This window comes from Syngnathus typhle, linkage group LG17 (genome assembly GCF_033458585.1).
Source record: "Syngnathus typhle isolate RoL2023-S1 ecotype Sweden linkage group LG17, RoL_Styp_1.0, whole genome shotgun sequence".
NCBI lineage: Eukaryota > Metazoa > Chordata > Actinopteri > Syngnathiformes > Syngnathidae > Syngnathus > Syngnathus typhle.
Genome location: NC_083754.1, coordinates 2,376,723 through 2,392,298, shown reverse-complemented (window position 1 = coordinate 2,392,298; position 15,576 = coordinate 2,376,723). Strand labels below are relative to the sequence as shown.

The window sequence follows — 15,576 nt, the reverse complement described above, 5'->3', positions numbered from 1 at the left end:
CCCATTGCCTCCCTGCGTGTGTGACGATCATTGGGACTTAAAAAAAAAAAAAAAAAAAAAAATTTTTAAAAATTCATAAAAATTGGGTGCGTATTATACATGGGTACAAGCTTTTTTCCAGCATCAGCATGCCATTTTTAGGGGTGCGTACTATACATGGGGGCGCACTATACACGGAAAAAAACGGTAGTTTTGTCCTAACAAATAAGAGAAATCCAACAGAGATTGTGTGTATTTATAAAAATTAAATAAAAACAAAAAAATAATAAAAATATAAAAACTAATAATAATTAACCCAAGACAGAGGTGTGCATCCACACACTGTTCACAGTCTTCCCTCCTGCTGGCGGGACATACCATTTCCAAAAAGGGAGATCCTATCACCATCTCTATAATGCTCCTGACCTCAACTTGGGACGTTGTGAGCCGGTGGGGAGAAAATTGAATCCCAAAATATCCAATCATTAAACTAAGTTGTTATTTGCCTGGTTGAACAGGCTGTGAAACTCTTCAGGACCAAGGCCAGGGCCAGGCTATCAACTGTAGACGAAACTATGCATTTATGGTGGATTCTCACTGTGCAGGGTCATGTAGGTCCCCTAGTGTAATCAATAGCAGTGTCAGCAAGTGGGATGCGGAGGAGAATGCTAACAAGTCTATGTGTGTGTTTGTGCGATCGTGCCAGAGCTATGTGCTGGTATTGGTAACACTGGCAGAGGTTTAGCAGCCTTTCATGTGATGATGGATTTTCTCTCAGATCTGGGCTTTTGAGCATATACACGCTTTGCATTAATAAACAAGCATGAGACTAATCTTCATGGGCTTCACGGTGCCTGGAAAAGTAGCATCTAATGCTTTCATCACCTCAAAGATGAATACAGTGTCACCTAAGCTGCCTGCCTGATTTTTGTTCAGTGGTATTTATGAGGCAGCTTTTAGCTTTTCATCTTGAAGAAGGCGCCGGCTTCTTTGTAATAAGGCGGAGGGAGGCAAATGCAAAAGTCGCTGCTGTTATTTTGGAAAGGACAAAGGAAAAAATGCTCCATCAAAAAACAAATGACTTTTCAAGTCAAATATATTGATTGATTGACATTTCTCTTAATTATCATTCATCTTACTTGACTGAGACCATCTTTCTCTAATGCAAGATCTTTGCTGCGTGGAGATCTTGCGATGCAGAGATTACAGCTCGCTCGAAACTGCTGTACGGTTATGAGAAACGTCCGTCTTTGTGCACCATTGAAGATTTAATCACTTGAATTTTTATTCGCCAGAGTTTCTATTCAAACCGTTTACTCACACAAACAATCTTAATCAATAAAACATCCCGGTTGAAAATTTTGAATTCTTAATTCGGAGTTGGTCGAGATAAAGCTCTGCTTTTCTTTTTGCACAGACGAGTGCATTGACCATCTGCTGATGTGTCGTTGCTCTCCCGGAGCCTCCTCCAAATGGAGGTGTGTACTAGCTTGTCACCTACTATCTCCTCCCATTCTTGACACTGCCGGGAAACACAAATCTTGATGGATCGACGTGAACGGATGTGCGTTCCTGGAGATGCTGCACGACCTGTGCCACGTCTGCACGCTCCACATCCTTGCACAATCGGTGGCCGACTAAAATACGTATAGTGTGTACTATTCCAGTAGAGACCGAATGTATCGAATAAAAATTAAACTAAAGTCACTTGGGTACCAGAAACATTTCTATCGTAACATCTCATCCCAAATTATTCTCTTAAAATGGGCCTTTTCTCCCTGCATCCGATTGGTCGATTATTTTTTTTACATGTCGTTTGATGTTGCATCCTGGCTGGTTCTTCGTTAGGAACTGGCTCAGACCAGATTGAGTCTGGCAGCACAACATGCACTGAAAGCATTAGATAACTTGGACATCTACCTCAGTCCTGGCGCTGTGTTTGTGTGTGTGCGTATGAGAAGAAGACAGAGCGTGGAAGGGGATCAGCAGCATGCAAAATGGTTCTGCACATCAAAGGTTTTGCTATGATACACGCAGAAGCTCAGCGTCTCTGCCAGGAAAGGCCACTGCTGATACGGGGCTAGTCACACACGGGTGTGTGTGCGTATGTGTGTTTAAATGCTCGATCTCTCTTAAGATACTAAAGCTGACGCCTTCAAATCCACCCAAGAGCCATCTTCAAGCAGACACTTTTTTCTTTTCATCTAAGTGGAGATTATGTCCACGTGTGCTTCACAAGGATGGATTATTTACAGACACGTTCCCATCGATTGCTCAACGTGTTTTTATTTCCTGTTTTTTTAGTGAAGCTCCATGAACGTGCAATTCTGTGATGTCATCTTCAGTGATGTCATTTTGTTGCTGCAACACACCATTAGGTGTTGAGTTACACTTTAGTAAATGTTCACTATCTTTCCTCATGGGTAATTATCAAGATGGGAATTCCGATTTTTTTTCCTGCGGAATATTTGCATACCGTTTGAGTACATTAGCATGTCCAATACGCGTATGCACAAGAATGAAATCACGCACATATGCCATCATTTATCTCCAGTGAGACCAATTACCCATTGATTCAATAACTGGAACTACCACAGCTGTCGGTGGCAGCCACGTGGCCATGGAAGAGTGATTTGATGTCTGTTATACACATAGAATCCATCGAACGTTAAATACGCAAGGCTGCATAAGAGTTTGAATCCCTCTGAATAATTATAAAGGTTCCCTATTGTGTGAGTTTTTAACAGCAGAATATAATTGTTGGCCGAAAATGGTAAAAGCAACACATTGATGCCAATGTGACATAGGAACATTTTAACTTCAAATTCCATCGAAAGAGCAAAATGTGTGTCTGTGCTTCTCTATACTACACATTCAGCCATGTGTGGGCTGTCTAATTAGTGAATGTGTCTGGTCGTGTGTGTTTGTGTGTGTGCGTGTGTCAAGGACCCCAGAGGATGCTGTTTTCCTCATTTGTGGTGACAAATAGGCAGCCTTTGGAGAAAGGGCGATGTGCTGTGCTGCAGTTGACCCCTGACATCTCATTTGGACCTGATATATGGCGCAGTCACAGCCTGCTGTTTCCCATCTGATGAAATGACCAGGTAGCGTTCAGTCTGAACAGTGGAGAGCTACTCCAGCACAGCATGACTGACTAGATGTAAGCATGTGCCCCGCTAGATTGTATGGCACATTGGATCCACGTCTGCCTGGATTCGATTGTATTACCGATTCAATTTGGTTTGTGTGGGATGTTTTCATCAGTTGACTTTCCAAATCGGGCGCTGACCATGGTACTGAACCCCGATCCTCAACTGACCCCAGGGATAAATGATTTAAGACTGTAGTAGAGACATTACTTTTATTTTTTATTCTTATTATTGATATTTATTTTTTACATTTTGTTTTTATTATTTATTTTGAAATTATTTCGATTCAATTTTGTTTGTGTGGAATGTTTTCTTCAGTTGACTTTCCAAATCGGGCGCTGACCATGGTCCTGAACCCCGGTCCTCAACTGACCCCAGAGATAAATGATTTAAGACTGTAGTAGACAAATTACTTGTATTTTTCATTCTTATTATTGATATTTATTTTTCACATTTTGTTTTTATTATTTATTTTGAAATTATTTGAAATTATTTCGATTCAATTTTGTTTGTCTGGGATGTTTTTTTCTTCAGTTGACTTTACAAATCGGGCGCTGACCATGGTCCTGAACCCCGGTACTCAACTAGCCCCAGGGACAAATGATTTAAGACTGTAGTGTCAACAGTCTTGGAGAAATGACTTTTATTTTTCATTTTTATTATTTTCATGTATTTTAATGTATTTTTATTTATTTTTTTAATTTATTTCAAAATCATTTTATTATTCTGAAAAGGGGTCTAGAAAACGGTTTAACGGCAAAATTTGCTTGGCAAAATTGCTACAATGGTTCTGATGCCATTACGTTACATAAATTAAAATTATACATGGAGCGAGACATCCAGTACTTTTCCCTAACATGTACTTTAGAATTTGCAACAAGATAAGCAATGCTGAAAATGGATGGATGGATGGATAGTAATAAAATGGCTCTCCAATGCCTGTAGTTTTCTGTCCTCATTCTCTTATCCTCCCACTCCCACAGCATTTGACAGTCTTATCATTATTCTTCCTCCAGCTTCACTTGCCTATTCTGCGGCCTGGCTAATCCAAACTTAATCAGAGTATGCATACATCGCCGTGCGAGACTGAGATTGGGAGGATGGAAGAATAAAAGAAGAATGGCTTGCCAGAAATGCATGATTGAGGGGAAGACAGGTCAAGTAAAAATAGGGAAAGCATTGAAAGCACGACACGCCCGAAACAAAGAATCTGACGACCGGAAAAAGAAATATAGATAAATGGGGAGAGATAGTGTCATCCAAAGATAAGTGCGTAAGCAATTTAGTCGGCACGATAGGAGCATTTCTCAGCGCAGATGATGCATGTCTTATGTAAAAAAAAAAAGCAATATTTAATATGATGTATTTGTAGGTGATTTAGTAATCATTATTATCCTTATCTACTTTTGACAAAAATGAGTTGGACAGCCCTGGCTTAAAGCAAAGAAACCTCCAGAAGCCTCCCCCTGTCCTACCAGACAAAATTATCTTCGGCCGCACAGTATTTGCGATATCTACAAATCTTCTAGCAGAGGTAATAAGCACATGTATCAAAACTATTGCTATTGCTTTTTCTATCAGCCCAAACCAAGAAAGCTGTTGGAGCAGTTCATGCGAGAGAGAACAGTCATCAGTCAAGGTAGCACTTCGACTTATTCAATTAGAGTCCTCATTCAGAGATCGGCTGAGTGGCAAGAGGGACGAGAGTTTATAATTCTAATCAGGCGGCCCAAACAGTGTGATAAATGACTAAATTAAGGGTCTCGGAGTTTGATAAATGTTGTTGATTACAGAAGCCGGTCCAATCAAGGTCTTGGTTTCTCTCTGGAAAAGAACTGTAGTCAAATGGTAACTAGGGAAGGAACTATTGTCAGACCCAAAATAGATTGGTGACTTTAGCAAAATGGTTTTTGGAATATTGATGACTGAGCATATTGACAGGTATTCACATTTCTTTCTCTCGGCAAATTTAGATGACGTAGAATCATTTTTACAAAGAAATTATGGACCCTGTGAATGTTTGCGGTGTTCCCTAAATATTTTTATTCTGGTTTGATTTTTGACTGTCATCAAATATGAAAATCCAAATCGACAGCATGTTTTATTTAGAATCAAAATATGAAATGAAATTGACAAGTATCGCATGGTATTTTGAATATGTAGGTCATCTCATTGTAGTATTGTCTTTGTATTTTTTCAGGTTTAAACGACGAGACAAAGTTGCAGAGATTGAAATTAGAGCGACCCTGTAAGTACAGCAATGCTGGACTCACACTTTTTTTTTTTTTTTTTTAATTTGCTTTCTCTCAATCATGTTTTTTTTCCCCCCACTTAAGCAAGGTTTGATTTTTTTTTTAATGCCAACTAAAACTGCCAGTTATTTACTGGACATACATAACATACAGTAGTGTATAGTTTCAGTTTCAGCTCATGCCATAACTGACAGTTACCACTAGAGGGAGCAAACATCCTTAAGATTCCCTGCAGAGGCTTTTGTGTTTCTTGCATTTTACATATAGAACTCTTATAGAAAAATAAGAATACCCAACAGTGTTATATGCAGGGAATGTTTTTTTTATATATATATCAAATGTGAAAACATCCACAGCTAACTCAACATGTAATTAAAATATTACATGAAACAAACAAATATGTATTTCCAAGGTAACTCATGAAATAAAATAATTGTGTATGTATACATTACACACACACATACACACAGGCGACTCTGCATTCAGTCTGTGCAATACACACACACACACGCCATAAATCATAATAATTATGGTATTTGACAATACCGATTACGGCCGACTTCTTCATTATAATTCCTGTTTGATCGCAACATTCTTGCTGGGTGTGAATAACTGCATGTGTGAGCGAACAGCAGGGGGCAGAACACTCCTAATTTGCAGAATTGTTCAGTGCAGAGAGAGGGAGAGAGGGAGAGAGAGAGAGAGCCCACCATGGACTTCATCAGTTAATTAGTTTTTCTTCCTTATTTTGACTCTTAGTCTAGCCATCGGGGAGTTCTCCGTCTTTATGTAAGCGTGTGTGAGCGTGTGTTTGTGTGCATGTGTGTGTTTGTAGCTTTCTCTCTCCATCACTGTATCTGTATCAGCAAATTATACTTCAGGGAAATGGTTTTCCTTTAAATAGACTACTCCTCGTCGTCTCTTTCTGGCTCTGAATTTTTGATCTGTGTTTTGGCACTCATTTCATGACACTATTTCATTTTACGTGAGCCAGTTAAAAGTTGTTTGTCAAAAACAAGGAGATTTATAAAGTGGGTAAAAATGGCACCCATCATATCCATAACAACTGCAGGAAATGTATGATATTCTGAAAATTAAATAAATTCTGACCTTTAAAAAAATGTAAATCAATTTGGAATCCAACCAAATGTTTTTGGAGCATATCATGCGTCTAAAATTGCACGCGACTATGGTGAAAATCGCTTTGTAATAAAATGACATAATAACAAAAATGGTGGATTCGGACAGATTGAAGATTCAAAGCGCTCTGTTTCATCTGCCTCTTGGAGATGACTGTGTAAAATGCTGTGCCTCCACATGGTCGCTACATCTGTTATCATCCTACCAACACACCCTGTGGTTGAAACACAAGCCAGGAATTTACTGTTGCAATCATACCATGGCAAAGAGTTTGATGATATTGGCCAGCCGGATGTATGGCATGGAAATCCATCAGCCAGCTCTCAAGTTATCACACACAGTGGTGAAACCAACACTGAGTCATTTCCTCAAGTAGTGTGGCCATCTTAAATCTGCTCTCAAAGCTTTCTTGATTTTTTTTTATATTATATCTGAGGAAGCTGCATGTGCAAATCCACATATCTACGAGAGCCTGAGGTTTGAGCTGAAAACAGCAGGACATAAAGAGAGCCGAGGATTTGGCTAGAGCTTGAATGACAACAATGGAGGCGAACAAAAAAAAAACTGGCTTCTGTATTTGACCATCGTTTTGGACCGACTGATTTGGCAACCAAGAGTTTATAGCGTATGATTCCGTATGCTAATGAGCCTTGAGGTGCTACAAATTACAAATGACTGAAAAAAAATAAAATAAAGGAAAGGAAAAGTGAGAGCCTATCGTGGCGAGTAAAACTCCTTCCACAACACAGCATTTTAACAACTCCAAGTTTAAATCCACATTTTCAGCTATGAATATGTGTTTTCCTGTGCAGGAAAGGCATCATATAATATTTATGAGGCTAGGAGGTTGAACGCTGAGGTTCATGGCCACTATTCTCTTTTTTTTTCCCCTGTCTTGACTGTCAAGCCAGGAACTAGTGTGGGAAATGTAACCCGAGGTGAGAATTAAGAGGTAATATAGAGTATTTTATCCAGGTCAGCTTTTATAAAAGGAGCTTCTAGTGGTATAATGTAGTTTATGACACTTGCCTCACCACTCAGCTGTAATAGTTTCCAAGCCACTACATCAGTGTGTGGTTGGTGCATGTGTAACAAGTTAAATATGAGTTTATTCTTTCATATTTAGAGACAGTAAGAGAGCTGTTGTGAAATTTAAAATGCAAATGCAAGATTCAAAACGACAGCGAGAGAATGTGTTTTGAATTTAGCAAGCCCAGTGTTTGCACAAACATCGGTGTTAGCCGAATATTTGTGCTTTGCCGCAGGCGGTGTCTTGCAGGATGGCAAAATTGTAACGTGTATGGATTTTGTCATTTGTAAATTGCTGAAGTCAAATATTGATTGTTGGCTGTGGTTGTAGCGGGTTGCACAAAGATGCTGGCTCTCTTTGCTCTCAGCAAATATTGTTTGGTGATACAAAACTTAACAAAAATGGGCTGTAGAATTATGATAAAGATTCTCGTAGTTGTGTTTGCACGGGAGGAAACACCTCTGAATATTTTTCATCTTTAATTTATATATATATGTATGTGTATCCACTACCGTTCAAAAGTTTGGGGTCACAAAATTGTTTGGGTGACCCCAAACTTTTGAACGGTAGTGTAAATATTATTATAATAAAATATTATGAATTAAATATTATAAATTATATTTTATATTTCTATAAGATTATATATAATCTATGAATATAAGTATACATATATATTATAAGATTTTTTACACAGAAGACTATATATATAATCTATAAATAATTATCTAAATAAATATATACACTACCGTTCAAAAGTTTGGGGTCACCCAAACAATTTTGTGACCCCAAACTTTTTGGTAGTGTATATATGTATATGTAATTTCACACTGCACTTTCTGGTGTGTGGTTGTTTAGAAAAACGTTTTAAAAATAAAATAAAATAAAACATATAATATAAAAAATATTGAAATATATAGATTTATAGATATATTATTTTTACTCAAATCACATTGCTTACATTCATGTTTCATCTGCTGCTAGGTGTCATTCTGGAAGCAACAGTTCGGCACGGTTGTGCAATCGGCATCAACTTCTTATTTTCTTACGTGTCAGTCAAAAAAAAACACAACACCACCACAAACGATACACCCCTCCATTTGTCCGAGTAGCAAATGCAGCTGAAACCTTTATTGCGTAAGGTTTTAATATCAACGTTGCTATTGCGAGCAATATGTGTGGGCGAGTATAAAAATACAACTCCTGATGGAAAAAGAAATCAAACGCTCACACACAGACTGCACGGCCTTTTGCATGATGTTGCTTCTCCTTGCACATGACGATACAAATGTACGACAAATGCATTTCTTCATGTGGACATTGAATTGGTTGCACGTTAGCTAAGTGCCTTTGTGATGAAAATGTGTACACATCAGGGGCTTCTCTGTGTTAGCGTTAAAGCGTGTGGAAAAGGCTCGGGGCGCACTTGATCACAGCGGCTGTGATAAGGTCTAACAGAGTGTATCAGTTGAAAGGGGTGCTGGAGTTTACACCCCCAGCAGCACTTTGATAAATGAAGCTTCTGACTTTCTCGCCTTACCTAATCAATTAGCAACCTCTGCATTCCCCCATGCTTCCTTTTTGGCTTGCTACAACACGTCATCCGTTTCCATCGAAGCCTATCTTCTGCATCCTTCAAGTTAGCCGTTTATCGATCTTTTCGGGCAGCTCTATCCACATTTTATCTCCTTCCAAACTTTTTAGCACACCCACCATTCCTCTGGACTCAAAATCCAGCAAGCAGTCATTTCCATCTCTATCCTCCAATCCTTTCCATTCTGCTCTGCTGCATTTTCGGACATTGTCCAAGGTGGATAGTTACAAGACCCCATACGGGAGAGATGCATTTAAAATTTGGAAACTGCCCGAGGAAATGCAGCTCATGCAGACATTAGTCAACTATGTGATCATGAAAAGTAGCCCGGTTTAGGACAAAGCTATTTGATGTTGAAAAACAGCCACGTTGAATTCAAATCCCATTAAAACAAGTTAAATTGCACATTATTCTTTTGGTGACTTGAAAGGGTCTTGCTTTGTTTAAGTTACATCAAAGCTCTAATACAACATTCCTGCCCAATGGGAAAAAAAAAAAGAAACGTACTCAAATTACATTTATCCCTTTTCCCCGTGTCTTGTTTATGTAAATAGCTAAATAGACCTGTGATGTCAATGTGTGTGTGCGTGTGAAGGTATTAGTATGTATGAAGTGCATAAATGGAAAGGCGCATAATGCTAACGTCAGGGACTTCCACGGCACTTTGGATTTGCTTGCTTCGCCTCCACTCTGGAGCTTGCGCTGTACGCATATTCTATCCCTCATCAATAAATTACATATTAATGCCTCCTCCACCTCCTCACCTGATTTACACTAATCCACCAAGCCCCTTCTCTTCCAGTCATGCCCCTCTACATTCCTCTTTGGCATCTCCTCCTTTCTTTGCCCATATTGCACCTATTTGTTCATCTTTTTTTTTTTCTTCCCCCCCATTTCCTACCAATCTCTCGCTTTATTTGTTTTCATTTGCCGACTGTAATATTCAGTCTTCCCTGTCCGGGCCAGTATTATATGAACACTTAAGGGTATTCATCAGCGTAGAAGAAATGAACCTGAGCCCCAGGTACAAAGAGTAATGTGAATGGGTGTGCAGTTTATTATCATATCCTAATCATCCAGCCATACCACTTGTTTTTGTTTTTTTCATGGCAAGACCCTCATTGCAATTTGCATTAAAGTAAAAATATGAAATTATTCTGGCAGTGCTCCTCATAAGTATCGTATTTTCCGGACTATAAGGCGCACCTAAAAGCATAATTTTCTCAAAAGCCGACAGTGCGCCTTATAGTCCGGTGCGCCTTATATATGGACCAAATTCTTAAATTTAAACTGTCCCGAAGCATTAAGTCATGAAATCAATCATAAGTGGCCCGCTGAAGACTATGAATCATGAATCAAAAAGACTATGGATCATTATTTTGTGATTATAAAGTTAATTTGTTGCGTCTGAAGTTGAAATAAAAAAGATAAAATGGAGAATGATTTGATTTGGATTAAAAATCGGACATGATGCATTAATGATGCGCCTTATAGTCCGGTGCGCCTTACGTATATAAGGACGTTTTAAAATGGGTCATTTATTGAAGGTGCGCCTTATAGTCCGGTGCGCCTTATAGTCCGGAAAATACGGTAATCCACAGACGTGAGCTGGTTTTGGATAAGATGTTGCACAAAAAAAAAAAAGAAGACTTAATGAGTGTGACACAAGGTGGCGCTACTCCTACAAGGCGAGAGAGAAAAAAATAGATGACGTGATGTCAAGCCACTGGTGTGAAATGTAGAATAATAAGGCAGTAAGAAAGTCAAGAGAAGGCGTGTGTTTAATTTGTGCGAGGATATTATAGCGGTAATTAAAGACTACTATGCAACGCCAATTTAAAAGCAAACAACACTAAGCGTCGAGGGAACAACAGAGAGTTATCATGCAAGCAATTATATATTTTTTGCTAGGCCGACAAAAAAGACCACAGCCATAAGACATATGTTACATATATTATTTTCCAGGTGTGGGCGGAGCTTTTCTCATGGGACCGCCAACCACCCTCAAAATGAAATTAATAAAATGAAAAGATTAGATACGGATGGATCTTTCATTTTATAGTTAACTTTTGTGTTTTTAGCCTTTCATTGATTACCTGCCTGTTCTAATAAGTATTAATGATCACATGACTAACAACTAAACTGGTACTCCTCAGCAGCCCCTTTCAAGTTCTTTTCCGGTCTTAGTTCTCTTCTGATCTTGTCACCCAGCCATTTTGTACTTTTCACTGAGATATTAATGTGGCAGTTTAATTAGAAAGAACTCACATGGGTATTGATTATGCACTTGCCTGAGGTAAGGTTTGCCCTCTGCTCCAGTCATGTATTGATCTTTATCAGGGGTGGACCACAGGAGCCCTCTGAGTTCACATCAAGCAGGTGAAGTTTTATGATGACCTTTATTTCTGACTGGTAAACAGAAGGCAGTGTGATGAATTGTTTAGCACATTGTTAATTGTTAAAATATAATGGATTTTTTTTAATCATTTGAAATAGCATGTCAAATTATTTTAATATTCTTTTCAATTATTTTAAGAAGCCTTTTTTCTTTTAAGAATTTTTTGATCCATTTGTATCCTCAAATGAAATCACTTTTCTCATCCAAAAGGCCAAGCCATTCTTTTTCAGTATAGCTTGGATCATGTTTTTTGAAATCCAACCAAACAGGGATTCAATGAGCAGGGCCTGGGGAAAGACCTTAACTCTCGGAGACGGATATTAAAAGACTTTATAACATTCCTGTCTATGGCTCACTTCACTGCTCTAGCTTTAGGCCCTTAAGTTAAAAATGGCTCGGAAAGGTCACTCTAACATATTATTTGGGCGCAGATAATCTACCACTGTGAATTCGATTTCATTTAAAGAGTTTTGCCTCAAGGAAATAAAACGATTTTTTTTTTCTTTTCTCCTTTCTGACTTTTTGTTGAGTAATTTAGCATTGCGTAATTTGACAAACAGACATTCTAATAATGAGTTATTGGATTAAGAAAATGCATTTTTATGCAATGGAGCTCTAAGCAAAGGTCACGTGACACAATCATTTGTGATTTAATATCTCCAAAAAATAACAAATGACAGAATGGGGAGGGGGTTTTTTTTCTTTCTTATCCCTCCCGATACTGTAGTTGTGGGTCAACCTATTGAATGGTATGCATTGCTTATCTTGAAATATGATGGAAGTGTGCAGTTTATTTCTGGTGCCGTGCAGGAAATTGCACTTTTGTAATGTTGGAAGTCCAGCCAGAATGGATTGTTGAACAGTTACTTTGCGCCTATAAAAGAAATAAATACAGAAACAATGATTAATCAACCTCTTGGAACGCTTAAACAAATATATTTGACTTGTTTTACTTTATTCATTTGATTTGACTTTAATCTGGCTAATTAGTCTTTTTTTTTTTAAATAATCCAATTATAATTCGATACTCGCCTAAATGTCTCGCGAGACAGAAACCACACTGAGTATATTGTACGTGTAAAATTTGGAAAGCTAAGGTCAAATGAAATATTTTCAGGTTCTCAGCATTTGATCGTTTTGACCCCGGCCCAATTCCCACAGCACCTAACAGCTCGTATTCACCTTTGATCAGGACACAAAATGGCAGCACTGGCTCGCCTGAGATGTCAGACAGCTGCCAATTAGATCAGCTCAGCCTCAGGCAAGTGGATGTTAGCCTTGCAGCTACCCAGCTTGTTTTCCACATACTGTGCCTATATAGAAATTCTCTGCTCACTGGAATCTTGCAATCTGCCGCTGGAGTGGCATGTTTCGAAATTTAATACATATCATTGTCAATTTTTTTATTTATTTTTTAACCTGAAGTGACAGACTGTATTCAATGTCTATTATTAATCATTATCATTCGATGCATTGTGGAGACTAATAAATAAATCAATTAAAATCCACTCTATTCTATGTAGCTGACTTGAAACCTTTGTGATTTGTTGCATGAGGGGGATTTCAACCGAGATGCTGACAGCTACAGAAAAGTGAGTGAACGTGAGGGCTCATTAGAGCAAAAAGCGTTCAAGTTGTTTGAGATGGTGAGAGGAGAAAGGCAGCGAGAGTAAACAAAAGCAAAACAAACGCATTCAAATGGCTTCATTGAATTGAGTTTCTGTCTTGAACTGGCACGCCAATGTACATATTGACATAAATGGGCGCACACATCAATTAAAACATACATGAACTCGGTGTCTATATATGTCTTTTGGTCTCAGGGGTAGAGCGAGTGGAGAGTAAAGTGGAAGAGTTGTGGCTCCAAAGATGCTTCCCTTGCCTAGCAGCCAATTAAAAATCACTCTTCAAATCCAAAAGCCACCCTTCACATACCGTATTTTTCGGACTATAAGTCGCTCCTGAGTATAAGTCGCCCCCCCACCCAAACTATGAAAAAAACCGCGACTTATAGTCCGAAAATTACGGTATATATTTTGCGCCTCAAAATACAGAGGTGGTGGAGTTTGCATGTTCTCCCCATGGCTGGCAACCGTTTCAGGGTGTAGCTCCGCCTACCAAAGATTGCTCGGACAGGCTCCAGCACACCCGTGACCCTGGTGAGGACGTGAAGAAGAAAAAAACTGAAGAAACAAGTAGGCTGCTCTGTCTGTTCTTTCATTAACTGCCAGTGGACAGCACATACATCAAGTTCGCACAACTTAGCTTAGGGAGTGCAACAGTAACCTGCACTGATCCACCCGCAAGGAGGGTTGCCTGTGATGGATTGTGTGACATGAGGAAAGCATACTTTCTCCTATAGTCACACTAAGCATTACTAAAATAGACTCTTTTTGGATCGGATGAAATCTGGAAGAATCGTATAATCAGGACATTGGTACTGAAAAAAACCAGCAGATTTTTCTGAAGCTTATTTAAATCATCCAATTTCATTTTACAAAGATATACTTAACGCCAGAAGTTTGTTTCTTGATGAATAAAAATTACAATAAATGACAAAAACAATCAAAAATACCCCCCAAACTGCAAGACTATATAATATAATAATAATATAATGTATTTTTTATATATATTCAACAAGGTTTCTTCAAAATTATTGTCAGGCAAGGAAAAGAATCTGGTTTCCATTTTTGGAAACACAAGGTAGTTTGTTGAAGAAAGAAAAACTGTTGGTGAAAGTCTGATATCAGCAATTTCAGTATTTATAGCCACAAAGTCATCTTCTCCTATCTTTGCCATTGTAACTTTTCACAGCAGTTGCCATAAACTTTGGAGATTTTAATGGGACTCCTAACTACTTCTCTGAAGATCACCATTCAGGACTTCTACGGATGTGTCCTCTGCCGTGAAGGTGTTTTAAGACATCCGACACTTTCTGCCGGCCGGGAGCAGCCGTAACCACATGGAGGAAACGGTTGTTGCGGCGAAGCCATCAAAAAATACGACTTCATGACCGGGTCATGATTTGTTTTTGTGAGGATATGCACTGCTAGCCCGAGGAGTTTACTCTTGAGAACTTCCCGGACGAAATTTAAATTACAGACCTCATGAGCTTATTTATACTTGTGCAAAGTTGTAGGAAAAAAAAAAGTCCTGCTTTGTTGTGTTCAAAATGAACCTTCTTACTTGTGATTCTGAACAAAAGTATTGTAGCGCATGTTTAGGCGATGAAAGCAGAATATAGTTGACCACTTTTTGAAGCCGAGTGGCCGGCCGGGGAGGCTGATGCGGGACAAGCGACCCACTGTGGACGATGTCGACCACTTTCATCACTTCACCCTAGTGGGGAAGAGCAACAGTAATTCATCTCAATACTGAGTAGTTCAAGAGATCCTTTGTCCCAACAGTAATTAGACTGTTTAATGCCTCAGTTGAGGGCAGGCACTCATGACTGAGGCACTTTATTTCTACTTCCATCATTTGGACTCAGTTGTAAGCTACTGCTTGTTGTTATTTAATTTATTTAATTTATTTAATTTATTTAATTTATTTAATTTATTTAATTTATTTAATTTATTTAATTTATTTAATTTATTTATTCTTTAAAAAAAAAAAAAAATCTTTTATTTATTTATTTCATTTCTTATTTATTTATCGATCGATCGAGTAAAAGTTGCCTGGAATGAGCTCATGAGCTCCAGACTTCAATTTACAGTTTATATTTTCAATGACGTCTGTTAAATCAGATCTGAAATGAAATCTATCCACTCCCACTGTAATCCTGCATTTGATTAATGTCGTGTTCTAATCTGCATTTGGAAGAAGCCCATGGTTGTGATCTCAAGTTCAATCATCTTCAGGGTGTCATAAGAAGCATATTCAAATTGGACCAATAAAAAGTCACTTGAAACATCATGTAAATCATGACTTATTCATGAGACAAACATGGCGTCATATTTCAACGGATGATTGTTTCCTCCAACAATGGCACTGCACTGAGTTTTTGTGGGTCAATTTCACTTTGGAAAAAGCTTTGG

The 15,576-nt window shown here is 38.4% G+C and overlaps 1 protein-coding gene across 2 annotated transcripts in view; it reads left to right on the top strand.

Annotated features, from left to right (window-relative positions):
- The window catches only part of rbfox1 (RNA binding fox-1 homolog 1), a 71,364-nt gene that overhangs the window by 3,040 nt on the left and 52,748 nt on the right, over positions 1–15,576 (top strand). Inside the window, exons 2-3 of one of the 2 annotated variants that reach the window (XM_061303955.1) lie at positions 2,926–3,083; positions 5,329–5,376. The gene's annotated coding sequence lies outside the window, so the exon portion shown is untranslated. The remainder of the gene's footprint in view (positions 1–2,925; positions 3,084–5,328; positions 5,377–15,576) is intronic. The other variant, XM_061303954.1, reaches the window with a different exon arrangement.